The following is a 23527-nucleotide window of genomic DNA, read 5'->3' as shown; positions in this document are numbered from 1 at the left end:
TCATCTACAGAATCTGTTGCAAATCCGTTCGCGCTTTATTAATTTATAGCATATCGAACTCGCAACACCTGTACCTGCGATACGAAATGTAGTAAGCTGTAATCCCTGCAAGGTACTAGAAATGCAAGGTCGTGAAAATACTAGTTCGCGCACGAAGAATTCCAGTACCCCAACTACGAATAAGACACAACCATAACGTATTTCTTATTCGTCGTGCATTCCGCTTTATATCAATATGTCTGTGTGCGTTATGAAATTTTACACGATGCATTTATAAATTACATTTATCGAAGTTAAATAATTCAAACGAACTCCATCGAATAATTCCATCGAACTCGTGATTTATGCAAATTGCAGTAAAACGCGGTATTTAGTTCGTATTCGTATCGATAATCGCAAAAGCAATTCCTTTCAAGCCAACAATAGCAAATAGATTGACGTGTCTCAAAAATCGAAACCGTGGATTGATTTTATCTTCGAAACTCAAAACGCAAAAGGTAGACGAAATTACTTGCGCAAATAACTTGCACCCGATAAATGCACCGCTTCTATTTTTTTTTTTTTTTTAAGTCAGACATCGGAGAGCTACGAGAATCGTTTGAACCCCAAAACAGAGCGCGTACACGCGAAACGTAGAGAGAAAGCGCGAGGTAAGCACGGCGTATTTGTCGTTAAACTGCGAAAGTTGCGAATGTAAATACGACTCCCCCGGTCGCGCGATACACGTTGTCGTTGTAAACTGGCACGATTCCGCCGTATTGCTGCATCTGGCCCTCTGACTCTCGGTATCTTCCATAAATAAATGCATGAGCGCGTACACCAGCCCTACAAACGTATTCGACGTATGTTGCGTACGTAACGGTTCGTATGGTGATTGTTGTGCACGCCGTCAGTTGTATCCGTACGTGCACGGTACAAACAATCGGTACGCGCATTGCAGATACACCTGTACGTGGATATATACATACGTATGGGCTAAGCGATGAAACCGCGATCAATGGCCGCGAGATGGATCGCGTAGGTCCGACTCGCGGCCGTTAATATCGTTTCTGAAAGAAAACCGGCGCAACGTGGATCTAGCAATGACATAGCGAAACCTCGGAATGTTACAGGAAAGTATCGTTGCTGAACTGGTAAGCCGGTGTTTCAAATGTATATGTTTTCGATCTATTGTTCGTCGGCGAAATTTCTTAGATGGGTTGCTTTATCTCTTTTTTTTCTTTTTTTTTTTTTGAGGAGGAGGAGGACCGAATGAAACTTCGTATTCTTGTTGCAATTGCTTTTTGCACGGTATTTATTATTTCCTGCAGATTTCATTTTCTCTGCTACTTTATTTTTTGTAATCTACAATTCTACTTTTAGTTTTAGTTTTGTACGGATAACAGGGATAACACTGTTACAAGAAATTACGCACCAATCGTACGCATAGTACACACGTGTACGACGTAGCTTGATTATTTTAACGACGGTTTATTTAACGTAACGTCGAATAAATGTTTACGTTTGATTCGTTCCACGTAAAACGCTTATTTCGTTTCTAAAGTAAGAATCGTAAAAACAGTTTGACGGCTGGTGATTTCGGAGATAGATCTCGTAGTTTCATGTATATGTTACGTCCGCTTGGAAATACAGACGCTCGATGCCATGAACTTCTTGCGGTAGTTTTTTGGTCCATGCATGTTCCGCAAGATGCTAGCCATTTTCTTTTTCCCCCGCTCGCCTACGAACTTTTCTCTTGGATTTGTCGCGCCATGCATTCGTGTTTCCCTTTTTTCCCTCTGTTATTTTGCGTTTCTGGGCCCTCTTGGTTTTGCAATTGTTGTCGGCCGACGTTTCGTTCTGTTTCAACGCTTTTTAACATTTCGCTCTTTTACTGCGATTTTTCGTTTCTATAACTTGTATGTAAATAAAGCGAAGAAAATATTTAAAAGTTGAACGCGTAAAAGTTCCGAGAGGAAAATTGGATTTTCTATGGTACCTGCGTCTGTTTTGAATTTTTTTAAGTTACTATATTGTTGCGTAAAACACAGCAAAGTTCGTTCGACTTCATGAATAGAACGAGAAAAATATATATTTTTATTCGACGATGTAAATCGACTAAAAAGAAACGACCAGACCACTGATTTCTACGCATTTCTGCGAGATTGTGGTATATTTAGAAGTTGCGAACACGGAATACGTATCAAATACAGAGAAACGTATGAAACATCTAAAGCAGAGTAGCTACTTGTTGTAATTTTCAATAGATAAAACGAATTTCCATTTTAGTTCCATTTCTTTAGCTGTCTGATAATCCTTGATTCTAAATTTGCATAAAAATCCGCAGTCTACAAACTACGAATGAATATGCTCTCGCCGTTAATGAGCCAATATCGAGAAGATCCTTAGTTGGACGAATAAACAGGATTTTGAATCGCAGGATAGTTCCTTTTTCTCGGTGGAACTAACGCGGAGCAAGGTAATCGATGGACGCGCTTCACGGAAGCGTTGTTTATCCGGTCCTGGCGCCCCGAGGTGCATTGTACCGCGGCGAAAGTGCGCTTTTTCACGGTGTACCGATTTCAAGCTTTTAGCTCACCCTACTGATTTACGAAATGGCCGAATTCGCTTGCGCCGTCGTGTGATCTCTGCGAATCGCGGTTCGTCGGACGCGTTAGTTTCCAATCTTGTTTCCTTCTCTAGCGGTTTGTTCTAATAAACACCGCAGCCAGTTTAACGAATGGCTATCGTTCTGTTGCCTCGTTTTTCAAATATTTTTTTCTACAAACTGTAGACTTTTTCGCGTTTTCCGATATCGCGTTTAAGAATGATCGATCTTCGTCCTGCATATATTTCAGTAAAATAGATCGCCTAAGATGTCGATTCTTAAGTTGGTGATTTTATTATTTGCTGCTGAAATTTTCAGCTAATTTAATTCAGATGATAAGAGGGAAGAAGATCCGTAAGCGCGATAAACAAAGATTTGATCGTTGTAAGTTAAATCTTCGAGATTTTCTTATACTTTTTAAAAAAAATTCATAGGTGTCGAAAGCATGTTGGCGTGTTTGCTTTAAAAAGAACTGGTGGTTTCAATTTCGAGACACTATCTCTATGGCTGTTCCATCAGCTAGATCACTTTACGCCGTCGAAAAGAATGAAAAGCGGAAAACTATATGGCTACATACGTCGGCATGGCGTGGTTTTCACGGCTGTGTTTTTACCGTGACGTATTATGCGTTATGGATATGGAAATATGAAAATACGTTGTAGAATGTGTTCGTCACGAACGGTTCCAAATATGTCGATAGTTGAGTTTTCTGATCGTTGTTCGAATAGGCTACCTTTGTTCTCTTCCCGAAAGGGAAGTATTTCTTTTCTGTTCGTCGCTCTCGTTTCTCGATTCCCGCCGCTAACGATTTTTCCTCGCCGGCTAAAGCTAAAATTGAACAAAAACAATGCCGAGTTCTCACTGTTATTTTGCGGTCACTCTATTGGCGATTTTGTGACGCAATTTTAGAAAAACTGTTTACGTTCTGAGGAAAAGTTAACTCGTACCATCGATTCCAAATCGATTTATCTTTCTTTACTTTACATAAAAATCTTTGTTCCTACATAATGGAGAACTTAACGGGAAAAGTCTTCTCGAACCGACTTAAATAATTTGCATATAATTAGTTGTACATATTCTGTTCCATTTAACGAATGGATTAACTCTGCGGTAAATTCTGTACATCACGCTATCGCTTTGTTGAAACTGATAAAACATGCAAAACGCATATTTCCACCGCTAATAGACGAGTCGTACGATTCGTAAGATCGCCATTTTCCATAGTACCAACATATGACTGTGCAACGTACGAAGACAGATATCGAAGTTTTCGAAATGACAATGACGATAACAAATAAAGCAACTCGTAGCAGCGATTGCGAGAAGTTTCCGATCGGCCCTCGTAGTTTGTAATAGTTTTACGTTTGTAAACATCCTGCGACAGAAAATGGATAGAACTTTCCGACAGACATAAAATGCGTATCTTTCTACGAAAACGTAAAGAAGTTTTATATTAGATGCTATTGCTGGGATCGTTCTCGGACTATTTTGCATGGTGGAAAATCGAGAAACGTTTCGAAATTGTGGAAAATGAAATAAAGCTGTGTTAATGCGTGCGCGTTCACAGATTGGCGAGGAATGGTAAACAGCAAGTTTCACGTTGTTAGAGACGATTCTCGAATACCCTAGCGTCACTACCAAAATACAAATCGGTTCAACAGCGTAAATTGACCGTGGGCTTCGTGTTTATTTCGAAATGGTCAATTAAAAATTCAGTTGACAACTGTAAAATAGCCTGTAAAGGAGTGTGTGTGACAGAGAGAGAGAGAGAGAGAGAGGGAGAGAGAAGGAAAAATACGATGATATTCCAAGCCCGATTATTTAGTCGTTGCATTGTTTCGTGCTTCAAATATATGGGCAACGCACTCGAATTTTCAATCACCGGTTTCCCTCTTGAATTTTCCAGCTAAACGTCCGGAAACGTTTTATTCTGAATTTTAATGTTTTATTTGCGTTTTTTCCCATTTGTACGATTTTCTGCTACGACTAAACTGTCGTATCGTACAGTTTAATCCATGAAGTTTGTTTGCCTATGGCAGTTGGAAATTTATAATTGCTTACCGTACTTAAAAAAAAAAAAAAAATACCTGTTAGAACATTTCAGAATATCGAAGGACAGGTGGTAATTATTTCGTAGCTTGAACTAATTTCTTTTAAATGGTTCTCTTGTTTTATATTTTAATTAAAGGTTATCGTCGTTTCAATCGGAGGAATATTAATAGTGGTAATAAAGTCATTGAAAACTAACGATGTACATACCGTACGTGTAATAACAATTGCGAATTTTGATGAATAGCAAATTCATAGCTCATTAACGATAAGCGATATGTCGACCTATAGTTTCGGTTCTTTTACGAAACGTAAAACTTTCTCTCTGAACAACACTAGAAACTTGCAGTTTCACCTGTAAATTGCGTAAAGAGCGTTCTTTAAATTTTTGGGTTAAAAGTTACAGGGTCACGAATGTGCGATGCTGTAGAATACCGAAAACTACAAACGTAAAAGTGCGGCCAACGATCGATGCGGGTCCATGCATTTTACATGTCAATTTCGAAAAAAAAGTTTCAGTAATAATTTTCTGTATTTGTATGACGCTATTCTCATGGAAATTTGTGAAATTTTTCGAAAAATTGATCACCTGTCGTCAAGTTCTTTCGCGAAACTAAATGTAAAAGATTAATTCTATATACCTTGACATACGTATGAAATAACGAGCAAGGTACCGTATACGTATCTATATCTAGCGCTCAATTTAAATTCCTTACTGTGCATTTTTGCTCGTAAATACCTCTATATCGATCGATCGATCGAGTCGCGTATTCGTAAATTGCTTTTCAATCGGAAGAAATTTCATACGCCCGTGCATACGCACGAAGAAAGCGAGAGATAAGAGATAAACGATCGAATAAACAAAATACGTGATTCACCTGGATACAAGGTGGTTGAAAAGTTGGCATACTTTATAAGCGAAGGAAATAAGAAAGTTTTGATAGATGTGGCTTCAAATATGATCAGTTGCAGAGTTATAAAATCAGTGAATCTTAATGCGTTAAGAATGAAACAAAAGTTATAAAATTAAGTACTTTGACCATCGTCGTTACTAGGTCGCAGGTCGGACAGGGACAGTTGTCCATTCCGTCCACAATGAATTGCAGAAATAAAAGAAGCGAAACGTCGCAAATGTATCAACCTCGAAGCCTGTATCGCCGTTTAAAAAATATCATTTCGAATCACTCTCGAAAACGAGTGTCGTCTTGGTCGTCATCGAACAGACGTACACAAAATTCCTGATTCATCTGACAAAACCAGGAGACGTCTAAAGTCCGGAATATTGCAAAATCGATTGTCCACTAACATTTAAGACTTTGAAACAACAGAAGAAGCTTCTAAATAATTGAGAACGATTCGAGCGACCTTTTAAAGCATCCTATATATACAAGCGTTGCGATATAAATTCGATCGCGATTCTCTTTTCGTCGTGGGGAACACGAGAAAGTTTCCACCTCTCTTTTCGTTTGACTTAATGGCCCGTGAGCCTGTCTTAATTCAGTTGGATATTCAAATCGGGCGGTCGGACCGAAGGTAGCTTGCATTTTAAGCTGACTGGACCGAATTACGGCTCTATCTACTACTCGACTCTCGGAATTCTTCACCCTCGCTCCTTCTTATTTCGTTCTTTTATCCTTTTTATCTCTCTTTTTGTTCTCCGGTACGTTCCATCTTTCAGAATCGTTTTATCTGATCGGCTGCCTCTGGCTATTCATCTTCGAGCAACAGAGGCTTGCTCGTCCGGGGATAAAATTGGAATTATGCTAAAATAAAACTCGCCCGCCTGTCTGGACCTGGAAAGGTGATTAGTAACTACCGATAAAGCGTGGCCGGTTTGATCGATGGCTCGCCAATCGCCGAGATATCGAATTTTCCGGGTATCAATTTTTCTTTTCATACGTGCCGTTCATAAATATCCGTTGGTTCGTACGCCTGTAATTTTCTGGATACGTCGCGTATGAAAAAAACGTCAAAAACCTCGCTCGGCATTCGACGAAACTATCCACTAAACGAAGTTATTCATTTAGATTTGAAACTGTTAGCTGTACATAGTAAATATGCTTTTGTGTCGTTACGAAGAGGCGAAGGTAGGTAGATAGGTAGATATGTAGATAGATTCATCTGGCTGGGAAATTTTTCGCGGAAAAGTTGTAGTTTAAATGAAAACTACGTCTGGTTGCATATAATCAGCATATTTCAGGATATGAAGCGGGCCCTTATTAAAAAATTTCCAAAATAAAGCAGCGATATTGCTCATCGTCGTAATATAAAGTGGATTTTAATATGAATCGCGCAAAACACCAGGCTCGTGGTTCTATATTAGAGAAACTCTGCATTATTATTACGCTGTACAGTAGTCCGCTAGGTTATTCGACAACGCGATCCTTAGTTTCCGTTGAAATTTCGATATAAACGTCGAATATTTCCAACATTTTAACGCGAACGTATTAGCGCGCCGATAGGATATTACATCTTCGTAGAAAACTCTCTTTTTCACGTGCGTGCTTGATTATGGATCGCGTCACAACGCGCGTGTTGCAAATGGTGCGTGAAAAAGCTCGTCGATCATCGGCTGAAAATCGTGGTTGTCCGTTCGAGTCAAGCAACGAATGAATGTTACTCGACGCCGAGGAAGCAGCGCACAAAGACGTATAAACGAAGTATAGCGAGACTACAAAAGAGAAGTGAAAGGAGAGATGGCAGAACGAGGGAGTAGCAAGATAGAAGTTGCGAAGAGTGCGGAAACGAAGTGAGAAAACGGGGGTTAGCAAAGAGAAATCTAAATCGTAAGAGTGTGCTGTATGCGAGATAATAAAGGTAATAAACGTAAATAAAGGAGATACGTAGGAAAGAGGAGAGAGAAAATGGCCAAAGTAACAAGATCTTAAGCGTATTTTCAACGACGGAACGACAAAAAGAAGATTACGCATTACGTACTAAGGGGAAAAATAGATACGTAAAACGGTAAAAAGATATCGAAAGAAGTCAGAGAAAAGCTTATTTTGCTGTCTTTAAGGTATGAGAGGAAGCAACGTAATTTTGCGCCATATTCCTTCCTTTTTCTTCGTTAATGTAGGATTTTTTTATTTATCGATAGATCTATTATTAACAATGGATTAAACAGGAAACGATGGTTATTTAACGTGAACTAAATACAATAATATGCTGTAACTAAGACAACTAAATAGTCAATTCACGACTCTCGTCACCATGGTTCCAACGCTCTCTTTCACGCGGACCATTCTCCTCGACAACGCTGACAACATTCTGACTTCTCAACTCACGACCGCCTGTTAACTCGCCTTTCTCCCTTAAGCATCCCTTTTTCTTTTCTCATAGCCCCATCACGTACGTGTTCCGCAACTGACCACGGCCATGGTCACGTAGGTTTTTTTCCGCGTAATTCGACCGAAGGACCGACCACACATTGATGGGCAGCTCGGTCCATTGAAGCTTCCAGACCCTTTCGGCCTGTCGGCACTTAGGCTTTCTCGCAACATCGTTTATGGTTCACTCGATATTTCTTAGACAATCTGTCCACTATACTACATTAATGTACTATTATTATTATTATATTATTGCTTAGTCCGTGACTTTCGACTTTGGACGAACTTCCAGTTTTACATCTCTTATGTCTATTTCTCTTTTTATATGTCTACCTCCCCTCTTTTCCACTCTATTCTATCGCACTACCTTGCTTATTCTACCTCTAAAAACTAAAAATTAGGAACTATAAATTAGCAACTAACGACTAAAAAACTATTGCAACTTTGGTCTTTAGCCTCCTTGCTGTGCCTACTTCTTGTCGTTTACCCTTCTCTTTTCTATTATTGCTTTCAGTTCTGCCAAACCTTCTCCAGTCTCGTTCAGCGTTTTTCCTATGTCCTTTGGTCCTCCCGTTATTTCATATTCTTCTATTACGTGTCTTAGGTCTTCTTCTTTCCTTCTGCACAGTCTGCGTCTTTTTTCTCCCTTCTTTTTTCCAGTATTCCCTTGCTTTGGTCTCGTTTCCGCATCTGAATCTTGCCAGTATTCTTCCGCCCTTCCACTTCATCCTCCCTTCTAAGTACTTTGCTAATTTCCCTTTGGCTATGTTTCTGTAGTGTGTATTATACTTGGATTCCCTTATCCTTTACCCCTCTCTTCTGTTTCTCTCTTTCTTCTATAATTTGGTCTGCTGTCATCCTTTCTTGCTCCTCTCCTGTTTCTGTCTACGTCCCTCCTTTTCTCACCTCTTCTAGTCCCTTCTTTCTCTTTCTTGCTCTTTTTCCTTCCTGACAATTCCCCCATTCTCTCTCTCTCTCTTTCCTTTATACGCTCCTTTACTAATTCCTTTTTTGATTCTAGGGCTTTCTCTTCGTACCTTGCTGCTACTATATTAATGTAATTTTCACGTATCGTATACGCTCTTATTATCTTGTTATCCTACCTTTGGTAGGATTTCAAACGCTCGAACCTCGCCACGACTCTCAAATAATTCGGTACGCTCGGAATGGAAGTGGAATAGCCGTGGAAAAGCGGCGTTGGGAAAGACAAAAGAGGTGTGAAACATTCCCAGGAGAAAGAGGATCAAGCACTGTAGGCGGATAAAATGCCGTCGGTCGAGAACACGGTCGTGCAGTCGTGCATCCCTAGAAAGAAAGCGAAATGGCGACGTTCCATCTTACATCGCGCAGACAATATTGCTCGCAGATACTTTAAAAGTTCGGTAATACGAGCTGCCATCCTTTCACGATCTCGGTTCTTCGTGCAACCCGTCCAGTTCTCCGTCTTTCTCCTTTTCCTTCGTCCTCTTTGTATCTCATCCCTTTCGCCTCTATATCGCGCTATCCTTTGGCGTTGCTCGGATTTCGAACTTGCAACCTGCCTGCGAATCGTTTCACCGGGTCATCCTTTTACTTCGAGCCTCGAGTCTCGAGTCGAAAACGTTTCCAGACTGCCAAATCGTGGAGCCCGCGGGCATGAATCTTAAGAATTGCCTCCTTACCGCCAGTTCGTCCCTGCTCGATCAATTCTTACGGCAGGAAGTTTCGCGTATCCTCCCCTTCTAAACGTTTCTTTAACTTTCTTCAACTTCTTTCTGTCGCTTTATGCGCTTATGTCTGTCCTTAACCCCTTAAACACTCTTATAAACCGTTCCTCCCAGACGCGAGGACATATGATAAAGTAACTACAAATACGTTGCACGTCGTTGTACCTTGCTAATGCGATTCGATAATTCTGGACGAAACTGGTCGATACGAAAAACTAGCTGAAAGAGATGCGGGAGAATGGCAAATGCGAAAAACTCTCGAAATTGAAGCCTCCGAAAACAATTCTATTTTTCAGAAGTATCTTCAAACGAAACGTTTTTCCCGAAAAGCTCTACTATGTTCGACGATCATTCCAAAAAATGTTGTCGCTATTCGATAATCGTAAATAAAGGCAACTGTTAAAAACAAATAGAAGAACGGCGAATAAACGGAAGAAGGGTCCGAAATAGAAGAAACTTGGCGCAATTAAAACCTCCGAAAACAATGGAGCGCGAAACCAGCAATTTTCAACAGGCACGTTCCAACTCAATCGTAGAATTTAGGGCCGTTTCACTGACGGGGGCAGGACACGAGGCTGGTGTAAAGAGTGTTGGCGAAGTGGCAGTGAGTTATCGCTTTAGAGGTGCAGCCGTCGACGAGGTTTTACCCCACGAGAATGCATAGCGTACGTATATCGTATGTATGCGTGAGCGCGTGTGCATACGGACAGACGAAAACGGAGGCGAGGAGGATCAAGATTCCGTGCTGACGTCGAGCACGTATATCCGCCTAAGGTATTTGCTCGCTGTCCGTTCTGCGGCCTGACATGTACATGCACTTCTGTATACGACGAAGAGGAGCTGCTGCTGCTTTGAAAAAACTCCTGGCAAACGTGGTGCCGCGGACAACGCGAGAAAGCTTCTTCCTTAAATGCGTCGCGATAGAAGATCGGGCCATCGTCTCGCCTCTCCCTTTCTTTTCCCTTTTTCGACCTCCGCTTCCGGATTTCGCGAATATACGTGTCGAGTTTATTGGCAACGCTCGACAGGCTGATTTTCATGGTCCAAAGAATCCGTAGATTGTATTATCATACGTATAATACACGGTTGCTTCGGATGTTTCGCTCGCTGTGGGGTTCGTAGGATATTTGATCGTGTTTTGCGATAGGGATGATAGAATTTTTGCAGAGTTTTATTTAAGAGTACAGAACACGGTACTGCGTAAAATTTTGACCACTTGTCTCCAACTTTTTCCGAGATTTCGTTGTGCTTTGTAAAGTTAGTATCGTAGAAGCGACAGGATATAATCTTCTACTTGATATAATAGTAAAGCGAAATCGTAGGGGGTTAAAACATTATAAAATTCTGCGGCCTGTCGTTATTCCAATGCAGATTTGATTATCGATAGAAGCGTAATGTCATTCTGCGCGATATTAAGCGCGTATGAATAGTTCTGAATATTGAAATCCTCTATTTTTCATTTCCTTTTGGTGTTTGTGGCCGATAGTGGGAAATTTATAGAAATTTCGCTCTGCCATTTCTAAATGGGCAACTAAGTTCTTTTATCTTTTACCATTAATTAAACGTGGCTCGGTATTTTCATATAATGGCCATTCCTGTAGCTAATAGCGTTCCTAGTTGCGGCGTGAGAAGCAAAATTTTACACGTCGAAGCATTTGCTTTGGAATATGTGTATTCGTTGTATACAAAATTATATAAATTGGAGATATAGCCATAGAATATATAGACGTTAGTCGATTAAGAAACTACAAATTGAGGATTCGTATTTAGTGGAAAGACGATAAAATGAATAATTCAGTACACTGAAAGCACACTCAGATAATTTTCTAAATTAAGAACTATCTTTGCTGTATAATGTATCATACGATATACCTTTGGAACAGGTTTATATAAGGAAATTGGGCTCACGGGAGACAGGGACGTTTATTAGGATTACCGACTGTAGGTATTATATCATAGGTTTACGATCTGTTAATCAGTATTGACGACCAAGGAACAAGGAGTTAGTACGTAGTCAACACAGGCAGGGAAAATTATAACGATTAGACGATTTTCGAGCTATGGTTGCTTGCAGGTGAAACTGAGTGGTCCGTAAAGTTGCTAGCCCGAAATATCGTTAGCTCTGGATTATACGCCTAGATATCTGCTTTTAAAGTTCCAACTGACTGTTTCGCTTATTCAGACCACGAGTATAGTTTGTGTTCGATTTCGATCATGATACACCGCAATGTTCGAATGTTTCGGAAGAACTTTTGGAAATGAATTCGAAGCTAAATGATTTTATATTGGATAAATAACACTACAATTATTAATTGAACGTTTAAAGTTCTTAAAATTAAAGAGATTAACACTTTGACTGTCACGCCGAAATCACACGTTTCGCTCAGGACGCCACGAGAGTATTTTTATTATTCGAAGCATATAATTGCAAAATAATAATAAATCGACGATGTAAGACAACGTTCTTCCCCAATGGACCGTTTATCTTATTGGTGGTCACGGGTGACCACAGTGACGCCTTGGTAACAGTTGATAGCGACATGTTATAACGAGGCTTCGTTTATTTCGACAAATATTATCGACAATATTCGACAAAATATTGGTAAACGGTATTTGCTCATTCTATATATAACAGTAAGGTATGTGCACACTTCTAACTTCAATTATACGATTATAAAGCAGCATTTACGATTATTTTCTAAGCTGTGTTTATAATAATATTCTTAGATTACCCCTCAAAGATATGTATGCAAACACAGTGCACCGTTAGATGCAAGATTTGTTCTCATTTTTCTTTATTGATGTTCTAATAAAAATGTTTAATCGTTCAATAGGGTACTTTTTATCTCAAAGTATCTTCTATTTATCGATTATATTCAAAATGCCCTGACTGTCAATTTTCATAGAATTTTTACAATTGTAAGAAGTTCGAGCACTCCGGTCACCGATCGTAGGAAGTTCAAACGATAAACGAGCTGCACAATTCGGACCTGTAGTCTTCTTACAAATGGCGATGCGAGGAATTACACGAGATAATCGAAACCTAACTAGATCTACTTATTTCTGGTCACAATTTAATATTCGAGACTTCGTTGGACCATCAGGTTTTTCAGATCAGCTCCGCGAACGACATATCGCCCTTTAAAAGGTCAATATCGTTCCTTATTTAACGCTTCGATTCAGGATGCGTTTAATAAATTCTGTACTTAATAATTTAGGAGACTAGATTTACACAAAAACGTGCCTTTCCTGCCGAGTACATAGATCCGATAGAAAATTTAACGCTCTTAATGCACCTTGACGGAGATGATTCGTGAATATTGTTCCTCATATTCACCACGGAAGCCATTGTTTCTTCGAAGAGCCTCGTAACAAAAGGATTAATCAATCGGAACATCCATCTTCCTTTTTTCAATTAGCATATTTTTCTTTCGCGAAACTGGCCGTATTATCTACCGTTCATTTTTGTCTCGTTCTTGCAAATGTATTTTCCGATTGCGAGAGAAATAAGATCTGCAGTGATTCGCGAAAATATTCGAAACCTCTCGTCGATGTATTATACGCAGCATTTTGAAATTTCATCTCACTCGCTAATTGTTTACTATTTGCGGTAAAACTTTTACATGCATTTTCACATTGGTTTCAAATATCACCAACGTTAATCACGACGCTCGTGTTTCCTTACAACGGTAACGAATTTCCAAAGTGTTTTATGTGCTTTCGCGAGATAATACGTGATTGTATGTAGCATTTTTAACCAAACAGCCGATTATAAAACCGAGCCCTTATTATCGAATGTAAAATTATAGGAATTCGTGGAAGGTGTTTGAAAGTTTTCCGGCAAGCGGAATTAACGTTGAGATTGAGACAGGTGACAGGCACAGGCTGTGGGCGAATCGCGACAATAAAAGAATCGTTAATCGATATTTCGGGGCTGGTCGACATGTACTTGGCCTGGCTGGGATTTATATGGAGCACCTAGCTGAATTTCGGCCACTCGAAGTCGATCGAGAGATAACTCGAATCGTGATGGATTTACTGCGGCGTTGAAGAGCCCGAACTTTTGGATTACACACAGCTTTGTGGGTTGCGCCAAGTTTATTCGCGTACCCCTGCACGGCTGTATTTTGAACAGAGATTTCCGGTAGTTCGTGGAACGACAGTTCGGTTCGGATATTCACCGATATGAATTTCCAGGTCTTTGAAACTGATTGACACGGCAAGAGCTCTATTCGGTTCTTTAAATGGATTAAGGATTGCCTTTGAACATTTTCAACACCCTCGCCGTTCGTTTATGCGTCTTCCATAATAAACATATAGTACGATCGTGTTTAATAAATTCTTCGACACGGTTCGAGTTTATTTAATAATCGTTTACTGCTTTATCGCGTGTCTATCTGTGTCGATTAAATACATCGAATATTATTATAATATGTCTGTGTGTTTCATCGAAAATAGATTTATTTTAAATAATAATTTCTTGACGTAACGCACGTAGCTTTTTTCGTTTTAAGCGACAAACCGAATAACAACGAACTTTAAAGTCGCGAAAATATTTCAACAGTGAATAAGTTGCACGAATTTCATACAATATCGTTTGAAACGCTTATTATCGTTTACAAATGGCACATTGTATACGTAAATGTTTGAAATATTGTTTAAAACTTGTGTTTTTAGTAACTTACGATAAAAAGCAATTAATATAGCGTTGTTACAACCAAATATATAAAGCAATGATCCTAGTGTCGAAATGTTAATAGGAATCACCGTAACTGGAGAAAAATTGAATAATTAATTGTCAGGTAGCGATAAATCGGCAGACGATTGGAAATGGTGGTTGACTTTAAACAGGGCGTGTATTTATCGGCGTGCGAATAAAAACGGACAGCGAAGCAGCCGTAATTCTCGGTGTCTTATCGCGTTATCTAGCGCCGTGTTCGCTTAATGCGGCAGACATGTTAAATTAATCGTTCTATCGAGACAAAAGATCACGGTTTAATTACGTAGAGAGCGTTTCAGCCAAAGTACGGGGCCTGCCATGTTGAAATGTCCGCTGCCTCACGCGAGGCTATTGTCCGAAACGTTTAAAAGCGGCCACCTTATCAGCGTTGCTGCTCACAAAGGTTCTTACGTGAAACTCCATTATCCGTGCCGAATCAGAAAAAAATATATTCCCTCTTTTTCCTTCGCCCTTTCTGCCGCTTCTCCCTTTCGTCGTCAGGCGGCACAGTTTAAGCCGTCGGAAAGCAATTAAGAGTGGGCGTGTTGAAGAATAACGTTGTGTGTGGCTCTACTTGATGAAATTCGTATAGCCGGTAAATTTGTACGTTCGTGAACAGTAAGTTTAAAAGGATAATAAAACGAGAGTAAAGTAGGTTATTACGTTGTAAAGAGCGGATAAGAATGTCACTTAATAGTGGAAAGCAACGTTCATTTTCAAATTAACTAATCGACTTTAATGCCTGTACGTTGCGGAGATTTAACGACGGAATAGCTCGTTGCGAGTTAAACCGGTGGATTTTCTTCCTACGTTTTCTTATATTCCTCGTTATTACGTCGAATTTACTCGAGTTATTTACTTTACACTTTGCAAGATTCGTGTTTTCTTCGAACTTGAGAAATTATTCGTGGGGAGAGTGATCGAAAGAAGGTATCAGGATGCACGAAGAAGGCGATCGATCGATCGTATCGTTCGTTTTTTAAAAAATCCTTTCCTTCAGGAATTTTAACGATCGCCTTTCATTTACAAATTTATTTCTGTAATCGTAGGCCATCGAAGAACCCACTTGGTAATTTTACGTAATTCCTATCTTTACAAAGAGACAGTTACATAGGTACATGTTGTCAATTATTCCCATATTTCCAAATTATTCGATCTTCAAGCCGAACGTATGTACGTTTCTCCATCCTCTTTATAATTTTACAAATATCGTTTCTCGTGATATCGTAATATCGTTTGCCTCGACTGTTACACGTTTAGCTAGTCCTTCCATTTTTCGTTATCTTATACGAAAATATTCCTTTCCAAATATATTCGAATATTGGGATAAAAGGATCAACGATAAATCTATTTATCGCGTGATTTATTCCTGTGGTCTTATTTCTGGTCATTGATTAAAGGACCGAATAAAAAAGGTGATACAAATTTGGCAGGCGACATTGCCGAAAGACATATGAAAAAGCATCAGGATTCCTATTCAATATCCAAAAATACACTTTCCCTCTTCTTTCTCGCTTTACATTTTTATTGTATTCACCTTCTGAGGATTCCTGGTAATCCCGGTCCATCAAGAAATAGGGCGAAAGAAAAACATCCTCTCGCATGTTAAAGACATCGAGAAGAAGAGGGTGCCTCCTTTTTTGCCTGAAAAATTCTCGAGAATGGGCGCTTTTGTTTCGGCAAAGCGGTTAAGGAGCCTCGGCGTATCCGATCGGGACTCGATCCGTATTAGATGAAATCTTGATTTGGGGACGTTGGAGGTTGGAAAGAAAAGAAAAAAAAAAAGGGTGGCGCACGTTAACTCGGTGAAGTGGGTGGCGTATTTTCCACAGCTGCTTATTGGCCGGAGCAACCTTGTCCCCTTGGTTATCGAGGATTTATCTGGCGGATGCGCGCGAGCCATCGATTCCTTTTTCCTTAACGTAGCCGGGTTAAATCGAGCGTCCCTCGCGGCTCCTGTCAACCCACCCTATCCCACCGCCTTTATTTTATCCCAAAGCATTTTTCTTCAGCCGGCGTGACACGCTGCGACTTTAAAACGGAAAACTGCAGCGAAATTTTGTTTTCTGTTTAATCGTTTCGCGTTATGAATGAGCCACTGTGGTGTAATTACGAGGTTGCGTTTGTTTTATGTCGGATATAAATTGTTGTTTATGGTTTTTTAGAGATGTTAGGTGGATGCAAAAATTCCTGGAAATGTCAAAAGATAAGCTTTATCAGACGATAATAGTGGCAGTTTCCTTTGAATTTCCGAGTTTACGGCAGCTGTGTAACGTTTTATGTAACATTTGAATTTCCTTCGGAAGGGGAAATATAACGTTTCGAGTGAAAATGTTTAGATATTCTTGAGAACATGATTGGCCCAATCTTTCTCTATTCGAAATATTTTTCAATGATAACGCGAATATTTCAAGTTACGGAAGATCGAAGTATTACTCGTGGCAATTTTATTCCCATTCAGCGCGATAATCGCACTCGATTGAAGTGGGCCGAGGAAAATTTATTTCGATAATCGTTCGCAACCATTTCCATTAACTTTCCACTCTCGATCGATGGTAGAACGCAGTTTTCTGTTTAGAAGTTTCAGGAGATATTTCACTAAAATATAATTATATCGTTGCTTTTGTTGTAATTTTAAATAGGATCATATTATCGATTCTAATTTGGTAGTTTGGTAAAGCATTGTCTGTGTAATTATCCTTTCTAAACAATATGTTGGAATCTATTCGAGCTTAATTCTTGATATATTCTATAATTCTACATTCGCTCTGATTTCAAACTAAATTTAATACGTATAATTTCATTCAGTGCGTACGATATATTTGCTTTGTATAACGGATGTTTATATATCATTATCCTTGCACGAACAAATAGATGTTACCGTAGAGAACACTATTCAAGAACCTTCACTAGGTATATTCTATCGATATAAAAGCAGTGTAAATTCAATTCAGATTTTAATTCGACTTTAACATGTCAATTTTCCGGTAATAAGCCCGTTTTCTATCGAACATAAATCGTCGTTAACGCTTCTTATCGACTTTTTCGTATCTCCCGGAATTTCCTTTTAGATCAACGCGTCACAGCTTAATCGCGCATGAAACAGATTCGTTTCAATCGCGTTTTCTATATTTTCAACATATTGCCATAAACATGAATTATTTTGTTGCACAAGTAAGCCATATGAATTTCACGTAGCGGTTAACGCACTCGAAATAACGTTGTCTCGAATATTACGAGCTAGTAATGAATCATAGAAATGCGAGCAACGGTAATTTCCCTAAAATCATAAATAATTAAGCGATAGTAATTTCACGGAGTGGGAAAATCACGAGCGGACATTTTCCTACGAAACAGTGGTGTTAACGCGTTCAAGTCGAAAACACGTGATTCGCGACAGTATCCTGAATGGAAGTAGCACAGGTTGATATAGCAGCACCTTGCAGGATGATACAGTCCACACACGGTATCCGCAGGAGTTACGAGCCTTTGGGGGTTGATAATTCCATCCGTCTGCGCACAATGCTCAGACGACGGATACGTGGTGTTAGTGAACGTGTAGTGGCCCGCAGGCCCGCAACGCCCTTCCAGTAACCTGTATGAGTGAAATTGCCCCTGAAATTTATGTTCCTATTGGGGATGATCGTTTCCATCGTCAGTGCTCTGTTTGAAAGCTGTACGCGAGTCCCTTCACAGCTACCTGCATTCTGACAAGCAACGTGATCTATCGCGCGACACGGTTGGAAAGAACGTTCTTTTCCTTTTCAATGGAAAAACGCGTGTAGCGGAGGATATATGCGAGGTTGTAACCTAATTTTTATACCCACGTACTCGCAGATTTATCGAATGACCGATATTTCCTCGGGCCGAATGAGAAAGGGATAAACGCGATACTTGGGACGTTGAGGAAAATATGGTGCTGGATTTCGGGAAGTAAGAGGCAAAGGCTTTAGCGTAGAAGCTTTGGAAGGAAGAAAATTCTGAACTGAGAGACAGGCAAGTTGGCGTACAAGGATATCGGGATTTAAGAATCGATCGTTTTATTTTATCGTGGGATGCACGTGCAGTGTTATATTAGACAATTAGCTTTTTACGAAACGACTTGTCAAATGTTACGAAGAGAGAATTACTCGAAGAAGAATGTAAAAGGCGAATTAAATTACTACGATATACTCGGGTTTTAGGAGTGGAAACGTGGTTTGACGAGGAAGCTGGAGTTTATTTACCGAGCCATTAGAGTGCTTCGAATCGAACGTGCGGGGATGAAACGAGCATTTCCATTCTTCGGGTCGTTTGCCCACCCAATCTCCAATTTGCCGGTCGTTTATCAAGGAGCATCTTCGAATTAACAACAGAAATCAAATTTCTTTCCCTGCAACTGAACCGCCAACCATTATTCAACGTCCGATGTCTAATACGATTTACGATGTTGGCATAGCGAAAAGTAGAAGACAATGTTTGTTTCGTTTCGAATTTCTTGGACTATCGCTCGATTCAAACCTACGTTCGTTCGATTAAGACAAAAGGAACAACGCGCATGATTTATTTCTCGATTTCGATGAAACGAAAGAGTCGCTTTTTCCACGATCACCGGCACGACTAATAGTCCGCGGATATTTATGCAAATCCAAATTTTTGCCATCGCAAGCGAAAAATCGAACCTAAAGAATAATTTGGTGTCTTGTTGCACTTTCGAATAGATATCACGCGATCGCAGAAAAATTCGCATTCTAATAAAATTTACTTGCAATTTAAAATGAAAATACCTCTCACACTGCTGTCCGTAACTTGTGGTTCAACCATATTTGCCACTAAGAAGACGCTTAGCTCTTAGAATTCGTTAGAATTCACGCGAGTTTCTAATCTTTACTCTGTAAGAGTTTAAGTTCGAAGGTATACAAAATCTTGATAAACTCGATGGTCGAGAGAATTCGAGGGCTTCAGTCATCTCAGAAGTTTGAACATCTTTGGGGTTTGTCGAATCCCTACGGCCCCAGAGATTCCACAAGTCTAGTGAGGTTGAGGTACCGAGGGATCTCGAGGATCCTGACTATTACACAATCCCGCATATCGTATGTGTATCGCATCCCATGGGCACACCTATGCTAATATCGAGTTACACGGGTCCAAGATACTCCATATAAGCTTCCGCGTAGACGAAGGTTTAGTTCGAAATCCTCCTTGTTGGCTTCCTCCAGCGAAATGATTAATATCGAGGTCCATCAATGAGACGATCATGCGATTCTCCATCTTCTTCGTTTACGACTTTGAAATGTACAATTGCGTCTATCTCTGGAAATAGGCTATTCGACCCGTTGTTAGTGGCGCGATAAACAGCTTCTACGCATTAACAGGAAAGAAGTTTGTTCTGTCGTAATTATCATAATTCAGTTACGCCATTTGTATAGCGCCTGTTCGGAATTGTGAGTGGCAGTCCGTCTATGGCACGGACAGGCTCATTCCCTTTTTTAGGAAATTCCTCCACGAGCTGTAAACCTAATGAATCCGAGGTCAGATAAAAAACTCCAGGAAAAGCCTAGCCGGAAGGGCACAATGGACGGACGAAACCCAACGGCTGGTAGGGAGAATCAGCAACGTAGGAGGACGGTTCATCGTCAGACCGTGCGGGTGAAACGCTTCACTCCCAACAACATCTCACCACCGCCGTGTTCATAACATCAACGTTACTTTTATACAACAAGTGCAAATACAGTGCCAGATTACTCTAACACTCGATCTATCAAACCTCCTCCATCTTGAGCGTTGATTCATTCGAGGTACGCGATATCGACCGATCGGTTCGACCTGACCGGTTGCTCTTTAGTCGAGAATTCGCAACACCGCCATTCGAATCATTTTCTCGTTTTTGATATTTTCACATACCGAGCCCGAAGCACGCGATGCTTTCTCATTCCTCCGCAAGTTTGATTATTCCACGCAAAGTTGAAACTCGAATCTGAAGATGCGAAAGTTTAAGTCAGGTGAATAACTTTGTCATACGTCAGTTTCTGTAGATGATCCAACGCCGGCGAATAATACTGCGTGGGTATAAATCGCGGAGCGCGCATCATTCAATTTCTAGCAGGCAATTTCATTGGTAGCCTGATCAATGCGTTGGACACAATCTCCATGACGCATAGCGCATTTTGTCGGCACACACGTCCGCCATACGAGGAGGATGGACGCAATTATCCGGCCTCGTGTTCACGCGACACGGTATTACTTCGTGCTACATTTGACTCGGTGAAAAGATTTGTGTTGCGGAAAATTTAAAACCCTTCAGCCCCGGCGTAGTATCGGCTTATTGAATTATTGCGCGCATTGCGGTCCAGACCATGGTCAATGGGAAATACGATTTTTCCGAAACGGATGAGCATTGCGAGTTTGACGAGGCGACCACCGCACGACTCGATCGAGTTACAAACAAGCCTTTGGCGTGAATCGCGTTCGCAGCTCACCACTCGGTCAATGCTGACCCGATTCGATTGTTTTACTAGAAACGATGAAACGTTATCCGCCATGCTTCGGCATGTTTATTTTTCTTGATGAAAATTTCACGGTTGTTTATCGAATCGGCGCGTCTCTTACGAAATAGATGGTGCACTCAAGATTTGATTCGAGATTGAATAAAAAAATTTCTTTTTTTAAATTAAGTAGAAAGATTATAATTATTTAGGTAAAACATTAAGGGTAAGAAGAATTGTCCGATGATTGATAATATTTTTGATATATTTGATCTGCAATATTTGACGATACTGTCTGTAATAATAATTCATTTTAGGTAGATTTTTCTCCAACCATAGACTTTTATTTAAAATCCTCCTCGATAACAATTTATGCATTAACTGATTCTGCGATTTCGTTACATTTATAACACGAAATGCCATTAATCCGTTGTAAAGCTATTGTCTCGATAAATCGTCCTTTTTAGCTAAAGCGTATAGCAAGAAATAACGAACGTTCGGTAATTTGGTATTTGATGGAACTTTGAGAAGTAACGAAAACGTGTAGCCTGTAGTTACGAGCCATTAACTGAAATATTGAATTTTAATTATTTTCAATGTAGCAATGAATTACAGTTACACTATAGTGCTACTAACGACAGAAGAACCCGTTTTATTTCAGTAAATAAATTAGCTTTCACATACGATAGAAGAGAATTTATCGAAAGCTTTCACAGATTTCCCGTTCCATAACGGAACGATAACGTTTTAATCGTTATTCTGTCAGATATTAACTTTCCACATTTGTTCTTTTTTTTATCCGTCGTTGCATAAATTCTTCTATAACAATGCATTTCTCACCAATACATTACATTTTCACATTGTTAGCTGTTACAGAATAATTTGATTTACGAACTACCAAGGAAATATCAATTCGTTTCTTATTACATCATAGAACGATGAATTGTTTTTTAACACTGTTCCAGTTCGATATATCGACGGAATACATTTTAAATCGCTACAAATCTGTATAAACCTGCGTAATATTTCACGTAATCGGTAGTGTAATCTTATACACAGTCAGACATTTATCGGTAATATTATATATTGTAGTACAGAATGATAAGTAGTGTGGGTAAATATACGATCAGACACCTTAAATATTATTGTGCTCAGGCGTTCAGTAGCATACAATCGTACATTTGCAAGTAACATAGATTAGTCTACGACGATAAGTAGTGATAAATAATGAAAAAATAAAAATAATGAAGATAAATATCATTGGATTCGTGCATTCGAACTTTTATTGTTCGCTGCTTTACATCTGCAAGATTTATTGCCAATTTGCACCGTGGTAGTACAAATGGTTATTTAAAGTGCCTCTGCGTTGGGTAAAACAAATTCTCACACATTTTCTAGAGTAAACAATGCATAATAGAATATCAATTTTTCGTATCAAATGCAGGGAGTAAAAATAGTTTGTATAATAGTTTTGCAATATATGTTTCTACAAAATGCACAGAATTGTACTCTCGTGCTATACGTTTCTGCAATATAGGATTGTACTCTGAATTTACAGTAATAAAGAATTGAACTTAAGTTGCGAACAAATTCTAAAACGTTAAAGAAACTTGGCCGTCGGCTGCAATTCAAAAATATCTTTAAACGTTGATATTTCGATGTCGTCAGATCAAGTTGCTTTCCTTCGATAAAACTTTCTCGTCTTACAAATACTTTTGTATTTAGAAAAATTATATATTATGCAATTATATCAAGATAAATCAAATAGTAATAATCATAATAACGTGTATATGAATTTTCAATCGAACCAACAGCTTAATTCTACTTTATAGGTGAGATCGCAATAACATTTAGATATACATACATTTCACACTTGTTAACTTGGAAACATACCCGAGCTGGCAATGCAAACGAGTTTACTTTCGAGCAGACAGCGAAATGCCCTCGCTAAATTACCGCATTGCTAGCTGCACACGTCAAAGTTGCCAGGCGAATTATTTATCTACGGTACTTACCGATTTCTAGGGTAATTCAGTGTGTATCGCGAAATTTCATCTTGTCCGTCACGTAGCCTCCAAAGGTGTATTTGCTGCAATTCCTCTTGACACAGTCGGAATCGCTAATAAGTTGCTGGAATACGTCTACGGGACCAAAGAGGAGCCTTTTCATCTTACGTTCAAAACTCCTAATATTCGATCTTCGGCTTGGCACCATGGTCAAATGTGAACGTGTGCTTTCAAATCGTTAAACTCGCTTGTCCTCTGATTCACGAATTTTGTCTCCGTTCAATCTCTTTTAAATATTTTTTTATTTAAAGAATTACTTATCGTATGTATCGTTGTATTTATATCGAATCGAATCGCTGGCTTCAGTTGAAATACTTTATATACTATCCAAAGGTCTTATCTTTTAGATCGATAAACGTCGCTACTTACGTATAAACCTATAGAAACTTGGATACAATCAGTAGTATAAGCCTGCAAGTAGGCAGACATATGCGAGCAATATTATACAGTACACGACGTAAAGTAGTGCAGGAGGATGTATAATCTGGAACTTAAATTGTCAGTGTACGCATATATATTCAGTGGTATAGACCTGCACGTAGTTGGGAATTTACGAGTACTTTCAGTTCATCGTGACAAAAGCGGTATGAGTATGGTCAGATACTTTAT

At 39.5% G+C, this 23527-nt stretch overlaps 1 protein-coding gene across 1 annotated transcript in view; it reads left to right on the top strand.

Moving 5' to 3' along the window:
• LOC117166673 (zwei Ig domain protein zig-8) overlaps positions 1-23527 on the top strand; it is a 249691-nt gene that overhangs the window by 57488 nt on the left and 168676 nt on the right. The window lies entirely within an intron of this gene.

The sequence above is a fragment of the Bombus vancouverensis genome, chromosome 4 (assembly GCF_051014615.1).
Source record: "Bombus vancouverensis nearcticus chromosome 4, iyBomVanc1_principal, whole genome shotgun sequence".
In the NCBI taxonomy this organism is placed as follows: Eukaryota; Metazoa; Arthropoda; class Insecta; order Hymenoptera; family Apidae; genus Bombus; species Bombus vancouverensis.
Note: the sequence above shows the minus strand (reverse complement) of the source record. Positions and strands in the feature narration are given on the sequence as shown.